Source organism: Strongylocentrotus purpuratus, unplaced genomic scaffold (assembly GCF_000002235.5).
Source record: "Strongylocentrotus purpuratus isolate Spur 01 unplaced genomic scaffold, Spur_5.0 spur5_contig_835, whole genome shotgun sequence".
Lineage (NCBI taxonomy): Eukaryota > Metazoa > Echinodermata > Echinoidea > Camarodonta > Strongylocentrotidae > Strongylocentrotus > Strongylocentrotus purpuratus.
The window spans coordinates 162318-176310 of NW_022145541.1; the positions used below are offsets into that span (position 1 = coordinate 162318).

A 13993-nucleotide genomic window follows, 5' to 3' on the forward strand; every position below is an offset into this window, starting at 1 on the left:
TAACTATTTCCTCCTGTATAACCTGTAACTCCAGTCAAAATGTACTATTGTGGTTTTCAAGTAATATGGTGGCTTTTCTTGAGAGGTTGTAGGCGGATATAGGCCTATCAAGGTTACGGTCATCTTGATAGTTGTTATTCTTGCGGCATCACCCATGTTATAGTGTTATTGCATGTTACCCATCATCAAGGCCATTGGTTACAGTAGTTGAAACACGAAGCTTGCCATTAATGATGTCCTTGAAGATATACATTAGTGTGATGTGAATGTTTATTCAATCTTTTTCTTCTTCTTTTTTTTTGTCGAGTGTTTTGTATAAATGTTTAATGCTGTTTTTTGTAAATGGTTCAACAGATTGCACGTGTCTTGAATGTAGTAAACCGACACGATAAAATACAATACAATCTAAATACCTTCATAATAATACATAATATTAATATATATATTAATGTATACAGTAAATAGCTTTGTTTAACTTTTTGAGAATATTACTGAAAATTCAATATAATCTTTTCTTTTCCTTTTTTGTAAGGGGGGTGCGGGCGGGTGAGAATTCAACATTTTCATGATAATCATATCCACAATAATAAAGCTAGGTTTTTGAAGTCTCTCTCTCTCCCTCTCTCTCTCTCTCTCTCTCTCTGTCCCCCTCTCCCCTTCTCATTCTGAGAAGTATTAACGTTCGTTGATCATCTCTAAGAGTGCGCCAAAATCGCCGATTTCTTTTTTATTTCTCTTTTGGGGGCGGGCGGGGAGCGGGGGAGGGGTGACGGACTACGCCAGTTTGTATCTCCTATGTTTGATGTGAGTAGCATGAATCATCTATTCCATAATATAAACACACTGACTGTCTCCCGCCTTCCGTTAATCAGACCATGTTTTGGTTGACTTCTTTGTTGTTCATTAGGTCCATCATCGAGCGTCCCGTCCGGGGTTTTTAAGCGGGTCTATTTCTGTTCCTCTGTTGACTGATGAGCCCCCCTCTCTCTAGCTACCAGAATCTTAAAGATTAAGTCGAGTATCGGCCAGAAGATATCATTGTGAATCGAACGGTCTTGATGTTACTACTTACTTTGATTATGTTGTATGAATCATAATCGTGATAATCGTTGAGTATTTTGAGCTAAATATGAATAATCAGCATGATACTAATGCAAATTACACTCATGTGAAAATTCACACTGCACGCAGGTTAGGGTGTGTCGGATCAAAATGTCCATTCAAAGTTCAATAAGTTATTTTCTAGCTATTCTTTATATGACAACTCTTTATTCTCAAAACATCCTCTTCCTCTGACATTTCTGGGATGATATTCTTCGACTGACGAACAACGATAATGAAAAAATCTCACAAATTATTCTCGCTTCTACCAGAACTCCATTTTCTCTTTAAAAGGGGTCCATTTCTGTTGCCCTGGTGAGTGATGAGGACTTGGTAGCGGAGGAAGATGGGAGGAGGATGTTTTCACACTGGTTAGTCACGGTTTGACCAGGGATGTCATCACGTGACATGGGTCAGTGGATGACTGAGATTGGGGGCTCCTCCTTTCCTCGTTGCCATGGTTGCCTCGGTTGCATCGTTGCCTCTCTTGAGATTGTTTGCTTTGAATCATGATGGAGAGGTGAGAATAGATTGCATCGCAAGGAGACATTAGTTCCGTCATGTCTGTAGTAAAATAATGACATTTTCCTCTCACCTCTTAAAATGTTCTCATCTCCTTCTATCTTCTCTCTCTCTCTCTCTCTCTCTCCCTTTTTTCTCTATATACCCCCTCCTCTCTTTAGCACTAGACCTCTCTTCCTGTTCTCTCGGTGCCACCCTCTTTATATCTTTATTTTCTTCTTTTTCATTTCATGTTAACTGTTATTGGCCAGGCCTGAAATAAACATTACTTTGAATTGACTCGTTCTATTTGCCATCGCTCTGGTCATGATGGTACAGTAATATCATCAACAGCCCACCCCACCCCCCCCCCCCCCCCCAAAGAAAATGCTAATAGTTCATAATCAAGTTATGGATTTTCTGCAAACTCTGTTTAAAATAATAAAAAAATAAGTAGAACGACCATAATACAAGTAAGGCCTTACGACAATTTATTTCTCTTTTTTTTTTAATAGCGAATCATTGTTGAATTGATTAGAATGCTAAGAGAATTGTTAGGGATATTTATTTTAAATATATATGTTCATGAGATATACCTGTATAATATATTCAATGTGTTTTGTATTTTGTTTATGAATAATCTTATGTCAGCAAGCTTAATTAACTGTTTATTCATTTTAATTTTTTTTGTCATTTGGGGGGGGGCGCTTATTGGTGGTGGTGGTGGTAGTTATTTTACCTGACTGCTAAAAAAGCATAAATGCTTGTAAGTAAGCAACCAGAGGGTCGACGACTTTAAGTCCTCTCCGAGGTACCTGGTAATGAGGATTAATTGACTATCTTGTTTATCTGAATATTTTACTTGCGTTTGGTTCATGATTTATTATTGTTTGTCACATTGCTATTCACCATTCACTATTCACGCTGTACGGTTAATGTAGTGTAGATTTTATCTGCAACCACACAAATGGTTTTACGATTGCCTTCCGAAGAAACAGATTTTAAAAGCGGAAAGGGCATATTTTCGGGTATTGACCTTTTTCTCGCTCTCTAATTAAGAAGTTACCTTCGATTTCAAAGGTTAACTTGTGTTTAGGTCCAGCTGAATTCTTTCACCGAAGCTTATTTTAAGAGCTGATCTCAAGCGATATGAATTTTAGGGATACCTGAACACCCCCTCCAGGAAGTACGTTTAATTATGCGAGAGACTGTCTCGATCAAAGATTTGACCCTAAATTAGCATATCCTTGCTTCAACAAAAATATAGATGGTGCTGGTTTTGAGCATCGGCAAAAAACGAACTTCTAAGGATATGCAAATAAAAACATTTGAAAGACAGATTTTTTACAATTCTATTCGCAAAAGGGCTACAATATTAACATCAGAAAATGTCAGGGTGCATGTCCAGAGTATAAGAATTAGGTTGAATTGAATTGAGTACTTGGTTTCATTTCGTTTAGGAACAAAATGCTATTATTCTTAAAAGCAACAGCAACGGACATGTATGAGCACATTTATAAAACATTCGTTAACTTGACTAACTGAAGTTCATTTATCAGCAGAACTCGCCGGTTTAGTGATGGATATAATGTATAATAGAACTTGGGAACTGCCCGGAGACAATAAGCATAATCGTTAATCACATTATAATAAATAATAATAATAAAAACGTTACTTACAGCGCTTACCACCGAAGTCTCTAAGCGCTAAGAAAAAAGTATACTCTCGCCCGATGAGGGACTTGAACCCGCGACCCTCTGATTAAAAGTCAGATGCTCTACCGACTGAGCTAACCGGGCTTTATATAACCGATGTTGCTATTGTTGTTCTTGATGCTGCTTGTGTTGCTGTTAATTTGTTGGTTTTGCTTATGTTAATGTTCAGATTTATCTGCGATTACTAGCCAATGCATTTTATAATGTTTGTCAGTCACCAGTGAGAGGAGATTCCAACATCGTTTTCAAATGAATAGCCGTTGGTAAACTGTCCCTTCCCCTCTTACCACACTTGTAATCATTACCCCCACCAACACCCCTCCCCTCCTCCTCTTCTTCCTAATTTTAAAATCCTCATATCGGCCTTCAGTCGGATTATTGTTATTGCCGTTGATGATTTTTGATTTGTTGTTAATTTTGATTTAATAGCGCTAGTCCCCCCTCGCCGTTTCCCCCCACCTGTCCCTCCCTCCCTCCCTTCTTCCCTACCCCCTTCCTTACCCCCTCCTCTTCCTAATTTCAAAATCCTCCTATCGGCCTTGAGGCGGAAGAGGGCCATAGTAATACGGTTCAAGTTCAAGAGACGCCAAATGAAACGCATCGGCTCGAAACAATACTAATTACATTTCCTACCACTACTTGGGAAATAGACTCTAAGGTGAGATAAGGAAGATGAGTTTTGTTTGGCTCGTAACAGATTATTTGCCGATCGTCTTTGACATGGTTTGTGGCCCAGACAAGATAATGTAATTGACGCCTGCTCCTTAGATTTCTTTTGTCATCCGACAGCTTTTGTTTCAAGACGGTGAAAAGTTCAATCAGGATTTGAAATTGTCTTTGTTTAGGCATCCTCGTCGGTTGAACTTTGAATCAAGGTTTGGTAGAGGTGTCGTGGACGAGTGGATATGTCACCGGACTGTGGATCACAAGGTTCACGGTTCAAGTCCCACCGCGGCACTAATGTCCTTTGGCAAGACATTGATCTACATTTGCCACTCTCCACCCAGGTGTTAAATGGGTACCCGGTAGGATGCGAAAGCTAATGTGGTTAGATTAGCAAGTGTGCGCTTGTACAAAAAGACGTCTGGCTGGAATGCTCCCCAGGGAGTGGAGAATGTGCATACATTGTGTGCGGGTAAGCCTGAATCCTATGACCGGGGTAATAATATATATATCTGTAAAGCGCTTTGAGAGGGCCTTCGGTCCTGAAAAGCGCTATATAAGAACTAGCTATTATTATTATTATTATTATATCAAAGTCATAATTTCTTCATTATGTCTGATGTTCTCTTGCTCTATTATGTAGGACCATGTACCTTATTGGGTGCTTAGTAAGTCCATTGTAGGACGAAAAAACTCCGGAGCACGTTCCAATCTTTTAAACGTTATTGCCATTTTCATTTTCAAATACATTTACAGAAACATTCCAGATGGTTTATTCAAGTATAGTAACTCCTTGGCTTATTTGACACTTATTATGGCAGACCAAGGAGTTGGCCAGACATATCCATGTCCTTTTTTTCTTTTTAACTTCTCTCTCTATCTCACTCCCTCCCTCCTTAGGCCCACTCTCTGAGCCCCCCCCCCCCCCTCTCCCAATTCTCCCTCTCTCTCTCTCTCTCCTTCTCTCTCTCTCTCTCTCCTCTCTCTCTCTCTCTCTCTCTCTCTCTCTCTCTCTCTCCCTCTCCCTCATAATGCTAAGTGCTTGCCCCGCATCCAGTTTACCGGATGCTGGACTGATTCCTGACAAATCAACGCTGTGGGACCATCCATCATATCACCTTGTCAATAAAAATGACTCTAACAGGTACATGCCTACTTAGCTTTGGCTTGCCTAAGGTATGGTGAACCTATCAAATAGCAACATTACATCAGGTTGTTGTGACCAGACGGACGAGAGAAAGCTACCAACAGAGGTGTATAGTAGGGACGCCGGAGGATAAATAGGGGGTCACGTAGATGGCATGAGAGAGAGAGAGAGAGAGAGAGAGAGAGAGAGAGAGAGAAATATGTATAGAGAGACAGAGAGAGAGAGAGTGACACACACACACACACACACACACACACACACACACACACACACACACACACACACAGGGGGCCTAAATTAACGGGGGTATCTATATATTTTAATCTTTGATCCATATCTCCCTGCCTTTATTTCCAGATGGCAATAGAACAAGATAGACCCCTCACGTTTTGGAGTAACTGGTACCCCCGACACTCGTATGGATTACTGTATTCTGAATCTCAAATGTAGATCTAGTTGCCTCAAAGCCAACAGTAGGATAGAAAATGTAATTTAGTCACAGACAATGAAATCACGGCACACATATTTGACCGATTTTTATTTCATTCCTAAAAACCACAAGATGGAGTAAAAAGTCAATCCTTTCAGACTCTCCCTCTCCCATTAGCGATTACCCTTTGTCCTTTACCTCGTATCAAATGTTCGTCTCCTGACAAGATGATATACTTATCTCGGTATAAAATAAACCAAGATGACATTGGATGATCTATATTCTCCCAAGGCAGGTTCACACGACGGTCAGTGAATTTAAATTTTAGCTCCTTGTTTTAAGCTTCGAGGTCATCTTGTAGCTACGGACCAGGCAGTCGCACGCGTGGATATGAAACTGTAAGTTTATACTCGACTTTTGTTTTTAAATTAACCACGGGTGATCTATTGGTTAAGGTGGTTAACTACCAGCCGTGGGGATCGTCACTCAAAGTTGTGTGCCTTACAGCTACAATAAAATAAACTTCAATGTTAAGCAAGAAAACAAGTTTAAACGGCTGCTGTCCGACTTGTGGTTTAAAACTTCGAACATTCGTTGTTTCGGTCCTGTGTAAAGTTGTAAACTTCCTCGTCGTATAGGTCGCTGTTTCAGACTTAAAGTTTGAAATGAAAACCACGACGGTCTCGTGTGGACATACCACTTGAAAGGGTAGCCGGTGGTGGTAATCTTCGAGGTCAAAGGTCAAAGATCTTTGACCTGAAAGCAGTGTGAGGTATGACTGGTGAACAAGCCGAGCTGTTGTTCCAATCAGAGACACTGATCGCTCCCGTGGGACTCGGGCAAGACGTCTCCCTAACATCTGCTCTTCACTGCTGCCTCGCATCTCGGCTGTGAGTGAGATGATGAAAATAATTGTCCAATTTATTATTTAGCTCATCAGTTAGATCTTGAACATGCTAGATTCACTTACAGATTGAGTTTCATTGAATTTCATAACCCCGAGGCCTACTATATTACTAAGGTATTTTAAGTCGGCTTTGGTGTCTTGTGTCACATCAATCTTTAGCGTGCTCCCATTACGGCCTGATGTCAGAATATATTTCATCTAGAAGTTCAAAATCGCAAAGACTTTCTAGATATCAACTAAATTCTGTGCATTTCCAATACCATAGTCTTATATATTGCTTTTAGAAATCACGCTCGAATTATATTTCTATGTCATTGTAATATTTGTACATTTTAAAAGTTGATTCACAAAGCTGTTGGAAAAAAAACTGCATTTGGTCGATTATGCCATCGTGTTCTGGATATATCTAGAAAAGATGTATTATCCATATTTAAAGATTTGTTGAAAATCCTTAAATCCTTAAAGTTACTTTATAACAGTCTAGTGTTGCCACGATTAGATTACTGCTCTGTGGTATGGTCGAACCGATTTCATTCTCATACAACTAAGCTGCAAAAAATTCAAAAGAGGGCCGCAAGAATAATATTGAACAAGACATATGACACACCGTCGGCTGATTTGTTCACAAGTCTTAAATGGATGACACTAGACAAGCGGTTTGAGTTAAGTCGCGTTATGATGATATATAAATGCGTTCATAACTTAGCACCTTCTTACCTTCAGGTAGGCTTAATCAATCATAATGATGTACATGAGCATCATACAAGGCAAATAGACAGTGGATGTTTACGTGTGCCTAGATTTCACACTGATTGTTATAAGTGTAGCCCAATTGTTTCTTCCATATTTGAATGGAATAAGCTAGATAATTCATTGAGAACGGCTTCCTCTGTCAATTCATTTAAGAGATTGTTTAAACAAAGTTGTAATTTGTGAATGGCTCAGCCGTACATACACTACGTGCATGTTCTGTAATATTTACATGACTTATTCACATAATTGCGACTTAATTAATATTTTCCTATTGACATTACTGTTTACTAGGTTAATGATTATATTTATTTTGCAAACGAGTATTATTTTTGTAACTGTTCTGTATAAATGTTATAAACGATGTAAATATGTTCATTCAGGGCCCCATGGAAGACCACTACTTGTTGGTGAATGGGCTACCCTGTCAAAATATTACAAAATAAATAAATAAAATAAATAAATAAATAAATAAAGATGGTAGGGTCCTTGTTTGACTCGTGGGCCTCTTGCAAGAAAGCTGCGTTTAAACTTAAAGATGAAGTTGAGTTCTGGTCATGCGATTGCATTGTGAAAGAAACGGTGTGGAATCGATCAGAAAAGGTTGATCATCTAGCATATAAGAATTTGTGTGTATTGCAAGGTTCTGGAATCATCAAAATGATAAGAAATTTGGCCAAGTCTTGGTAAAGTTACAAACACTGTACACAGAAAGATGTATATGGGACTACACGAACACGTGGCGTAAAAATCCTACCCCCGAGTTTTGCGATGTTACATGACATATTTAGAATATGAAGGCATTTGAAGAGCCGTGCTTTTCAGGGAACATGTCTTATCTGATGTTCTTCCACACTTTCATAATAAGAATGATAACGCTCACAAATTATTTTTCACCCCTTCCCAGAACTCAACCTTTTCTTTAAGTAAAACAAAACTACATGTAATCAACCAATCAGGAGCGCTTATTAACTTACATTAACATTTGGAGTTGCGTTTGAACGAAATTTTTTATGCAGAATGAACTGTTGATCTGGGTTTCAACATGTCTATGAAAAGGGAAAGTTTTCTTCAGGCCGGGAAACTTTTTCGAAATATCAGATTATCTTTCATCGAGTTTGGTGGAAAAAGTGGTCGGCTACCAGTCTATATAGCCAGAGGGATGTATGGGTACTGCCCCTCCCCTTCTCTGCATGACTCCACCCCATCTCATCAATATTGATTCAAAGTGACGTTTAAATGGCACGTAATCATCCTACAGAGAGGACATATTATGCCCTAGGGCTCTTCAGAACCACTCATTAATGTCTTCGCTGCCTCCTATTAAAGGGATTGGGTAACTTTGCCTCAGATTCTGAAACAAAATCCTGGATTTAGCTCATGCTGCAATGATAATAATAACCCTTTGGGTCAGTCAGGAACCATGACTTTTACAAGCCGATCGCCTGTCTGATTATCAAGATATTTATGATTGAAAAATCGAAATCAAATGTTGCGTTTTCCAAACGGTTTTCATAGCGCTAGTCTATTGGGGGAATTGAGTATGGTAAAACCGGTCTCTCAAACGATTTTTTATTTTGTTGAGGCACTTCATGATCATTTTGAAGCGCAATTCTTTTAGGGCTTCAATATTACACCATAGACACTGATAACACGTAGGGCCATGCATCTCAGATTTAACATCTTGGTTAAACGATGCCTTTAAACATAGGTGCATAAACAAGCAGTAAACCAGAAATGAAAATACAAAGCGGCCCAAAAAAGCACCTCCTCTCTTCAAGAGTAATCGTATCAACGCCGAGAAGGGCGTATTTAAGTGTTTTTTCTGGGGAACATTGCCTTGCTTTGTTCAACTTTTCTCAAGAGCCGCAAACATTCATGTATTCAAGGTTGCCTGAGACTCGAGAAAATAAACGAAAAGGTTCATAAAAGAGGGGAAACGAGGTTAGGTAGGTGGATTTAAGAAAAACCAAGCAAACAAATCGGAAGTTAATATTTTCTCTGTTAGCAGATGAATACCGTGCGGTTGCGATTTATCAAAGAAGATGTGTGTTGAGTCTATATAGGGCGTAGCTTATGTGTAAAATGGGGAGGAAAATGTGAACTTTAAGCGTACCACCCCCTCCCCCTCCCCCTCCCCACCCTCTCTCTCCCTCTCTTCATGTTGTATTTCTCTCTTTCTTTATCTCTCTATCTATCTTTCCATCTATATTTATCTATACATCTACCTAGCTACCTACCTATCTACCTACCTCTCTATTTACCAATCAATATATCTATCTATCTATTTACCTATCTATCTATCCATGTACATATCTTTCTATATATCTATCTATCTATCTATCTATCTATATATCTATCTATCTATATATCTATCTATCTATCTATCTATCTATCTTTCTATCTATCTATCTATCTATCTTTCTATCTATCTTTCTATCTATCTATCTATCTATCTATCTATCTATATATCTATCTATCTATCTATCTATCTATCTATCTATCTATATATCTATCTATCTATCTATCTATCTATATATCTATCTATCTATCTATATATCTATCTATCTATCTATCTATCTATATATCTATCTATCTATCTATATATCTATCTATCTATCTATCTATCTATCTATCTATCTATCTATCTATCTTTCTATCTATCTATCTATCTTTCTATCTATTGCTCTATTTATATATTTCTATATATCTTACTTCCATTTTGCAATTCATAGTCTTTTTACCTTATTTCCTTCTCTTTTCTGCCTCTTTCTAGTTTTCTCTAGGCCGTCTTCTATCTCACATTTTCCCAAGTGATACTGATCTCATCTTTCTACCAACCAGTCCTGTCAAAATTCTAAATTTGATCGCACAAAATCCGTTCTAGAATTAGGCTAGATTGTAAAGGGACCTCTTCATAACACATTCATAGATTTGGTTTTAGTCGAAATCAGTTTCAATCCATCGAATGGAATTATGAAGAATAGGGTTTTTTTTAGGGGAGGGGTTAAATCTTACGCTAACAATTCAACTGACAGACCAATACCGTATGTGTGCATTTTGTTGAAGCATGGAATACTTAAAGGGAAATGGAAATATTTTGTCCATTTTGTGAAGTGATGACTGTCTTGATTTATAGTAGTCCTACATGGCAGGTTGTTCCGATGAGAGAAACTTGCATTCTGATGAGAATAAATAAGAAGTTATCATCATCATCAAGTCCCTCAGAGAGGACTTAAAAACTGTTGGTCCCCTGGTTTATTCCTGGCAAGCATACACATGCAATCAGGTAAAAACAAAATCATCAAATCATCATTTTTATAAAATATTCAAAACCACACAAAGCATGATAAAATCTGTTACATAAAAAAAAGAGACTGGTAATAGTACATCAATCAATATATTCTAACTTGATTACATCATAAACTGAATGGTTTTAGGACCCCTTTAGAAGCTAAGCATCCAATATCATGATTAAAGGCTAGGCCTACATGATTTGCTAGGTAGATTCTTTTGATGGGAGAAACTTTATTTTCATTGAGAATTAATAAACATGTTGTAGGTCTAAATGATTTGCATGCTATGAAATTTACGTACGAGATAAACTTTCATTTAACGAGATTGAATACAAATGTAGTCCTTGATGACAGAAACCACTTTAATGAGAATGTTTTTTCCTCTGTGGATGTCCGGTGGATACTATAAGTAACAGAGGAAGAGGGTATGGGTTAGAATGTGGTAAAGAGTTTGTCTAATCTGTCTATTGTTAAAGGTACTATGTCCCATTTGCGGGCCAAAAAAATGAAAAAGTTAAATTCCAACTGCATTTGAAAGATAATACTAATGTAGAACTTCCCTAAAAAAGGTAGGGCTTGAAAATGTCTTCAAGTGGGAAAATAACAACTATTAGTTGTCAAATCGACTTTAGGGCTATAGAGCCCAAAAGTAATAGTCTTGATTTTCAGACAATTGTACCAAATGGTCATACGTTTTATGCTGCGCAAATATTCAATCAGTTTAATTTTGGCCATCACAAGAAGTGGGTTATTGATGTAGACAAATGCTCATGTACCCTTTACAACTCTTTTCATGTATGTTATTACCAAAGAAGAAAAAAAGCCAGTCAGTCACTCAATAGTGTCTGACAGTGAAGTCTAGCAAGTAAACAGGTTTCCTTGCATAATTTGAATGAGGACACTGCTAACGTTTAAATTTCACAGATAGGACGTACATGACATATTCATAATTCCTGCAAAGTTCTACAGCATTTGAGGTTGGCTGCAAAAGGGACATAGTACCTTTAAAGGTAACCATTAACCGCTGATTCGTAGACATTATTGTGTGACAAACAGGAAAAAATAGGGTAACATTTCACCCGATGTTTTCATTCATTATGGGCAGGACTGTATTTGGTTACCAACTAAAATTGCTACTTGCGCATAAATCTATCCGACACTATGGCCCTCACCTATGGGCAGGCACGTAGCCACGGGGGAGGGGGCACGGGGGGCACATGCCCTCCCCCCCTCAAAAAAAAATCCAAGATCGGTTGAACTTTTTTAGACCCCTTTTTTTTTTACCTCGATCGATTACATGTATGTGCCACCCCCCTACCCCCCCCCCCCTCCCAAAAAAAAAAAAAACATCAAACTCTGGCTACGTGCCTGCATATGGGAGAGTCTCCCAACTTCTGTTAAATAATGTACTACGTTATATTCTTTCAATATATGCCATGCCAAGTTATAACCTAGGTTCCAGTACATCCCTGGACATCCACCCCCCCCCCCCCCCCCGGATAACCACCCCAGTCAACTACTCCCTAGGACAACTACCCCCTAGGGCAACCACCATTTAGGACGACTACCCCCCCCCCCCCCTTAGGAAAACTACCCCCGGACAACTACCCTTGGACAACTACCCCCTTGGACAACTACCCCCGGGCAACTACCCCAGACAACTTTTTATTTTTGCTTACTCAAGATTGAAAGATGGACTGGTTGAATGAAGGCCTTTGTTGAATACTTTTAGATACAAGCTTTAGTATGTCACATTCTCAAGAAACATATATCGAGGAAAAAACAATCTTTCACATATTTGAATAAAATTGGTATAGGTAACTTTGTTAAGAGTATGAATAATTTCGAATACCGTATACTCTGTCATATACCTCCAATACCCCAATACCCCCCCCCCCCCCAAGATGTTTGGTCGTTTATGGTCATCATTATATACACCCCCCCCCCCCCCCTCCCTCCAAAAAAAAGGGGCCCGGTGAGGCTCTTTGACAAAACCCGTATGTAATAAATATCGTGTTCCTCATTTCGTCTCCTTATGATTTTCAAACAGAGTATAGAGGTTTCTAGGTCTGAATTAAGTAAAATGATGTGGAAATAAATTATAAATATCAAAGTATTATTTCTCGAAAATGTCTTGCAATTGTCCAAGGTAATACAACACTGGTCTGCTATTCCATGTGGTTTACATTGCTTCGAGGAAGACAATTGAGGAAGTTTACTGACGGTGGTTTTAGCAAACGAGTTCAAAGCACTTTCTTGTAAAGATCAGTGAACTTATATAGCTGATATTCTTTATATTCACAGCTTATTTTCAATTAGATGATAACGGAAAATAAAATTGACATTAAACTTGTTAATCAATAAGGGCTTTTTAGCTTGCCTAATCGGTCTACAATAACGCGAATTCAGTCTACGTCGAAAATATATGGTGCGTACGAATTTATGTTAATGAGCATTCGACACCAGTTTTCTACCATCCATTTTCTACATAGAATGAGCTTACAGAAATTAGTTGCAGTTCCACTGTGTTTGGAGCCTGAAGAGCGTTAATTTATATATTTAACACAGAGTGAACGCCTTTCCGGCTCTGAACAGGCGTTTTATAAAATGTTCAAAAGAAGAGACTGTGTCAGATTATGATGGTATTCAGACACGATTTCCAATCAATCTGCACGTTAACATGGGTTGGTATCACTCTCTCCTGCCTGCACTCTCTCCATCAATCTATTATTATAATAATTATAATAATTCATATCAAAAGTTCTACTTATTCTAAACATTCGTTTTTGACAATAGAAAAGAGAAGCGCTTTTAAGAATATAGTATTTTCTGCGACTTTTGACTTCTCATGCATTTTTTAAATAATATTCTTGTTTTTCATATCTAAATAACTTTTGTTGATTCACTTTCTGATTTCTAAATGACAAAGAAAAAAATCAATGCAAAATATTACCAATATGTAAGTTTTTTCTTTCTTCTTCTTCTTCTTCTTCTTCTTCTTCTTCTTGTTATTATGTTGGTTACTACATAATAGCCGGAAAAATATTGTACATGTAATTGTCCTGGTATCCTATTATATTAGTGCTGGGAAACATAACGTACTACTTGATTTTTACAATAACCAACAGTGCTCTACCGCCATCTACGTTAAAATGTAAATACAAACACAAGCTGTTCCTTGCTCAGTACTGATTGAACCATGGATCTACTATAAGAATTAGTAGGTCCATGGTCGGAGAGATGGCGTCAGACGCGTACACAGGGGGGGGGGGGGTGATTTGGGGGCTAAACCCCCCCTTTGGTATTTTTTTTTATGTGTAACCCCCCCCCCCCCTTAACCCCCTAACCCCCCCCCCCCCCCTTTGGATTTTTTTTTTATTAAAAAAAAAAATATATATATATATATATATATTCACATGGCTGACCTAAAAAAGCTGACCTTCCCCCCCCCCCCCCCCAACGGAGCAAAATGTCAAATTTTCA

At 38.3% G+C, this 13993-nt stretch overlaps 1 non-coding gene across 1 annotated transcript; it reads right to left on the bottom strand.

Moving 5' to 3' along the window:
- Positions 1–3328: 3328 nt before the first annotated feature.
- Positions 3329–3401, bottom strand: TRNAK-UUU. The gene has a single exon. It is a non-coding gene; the product is annotated as a tRNA-Lys (tRNA).
- Positions 3402–13993: the final 10592 nt, after the last annotated feature.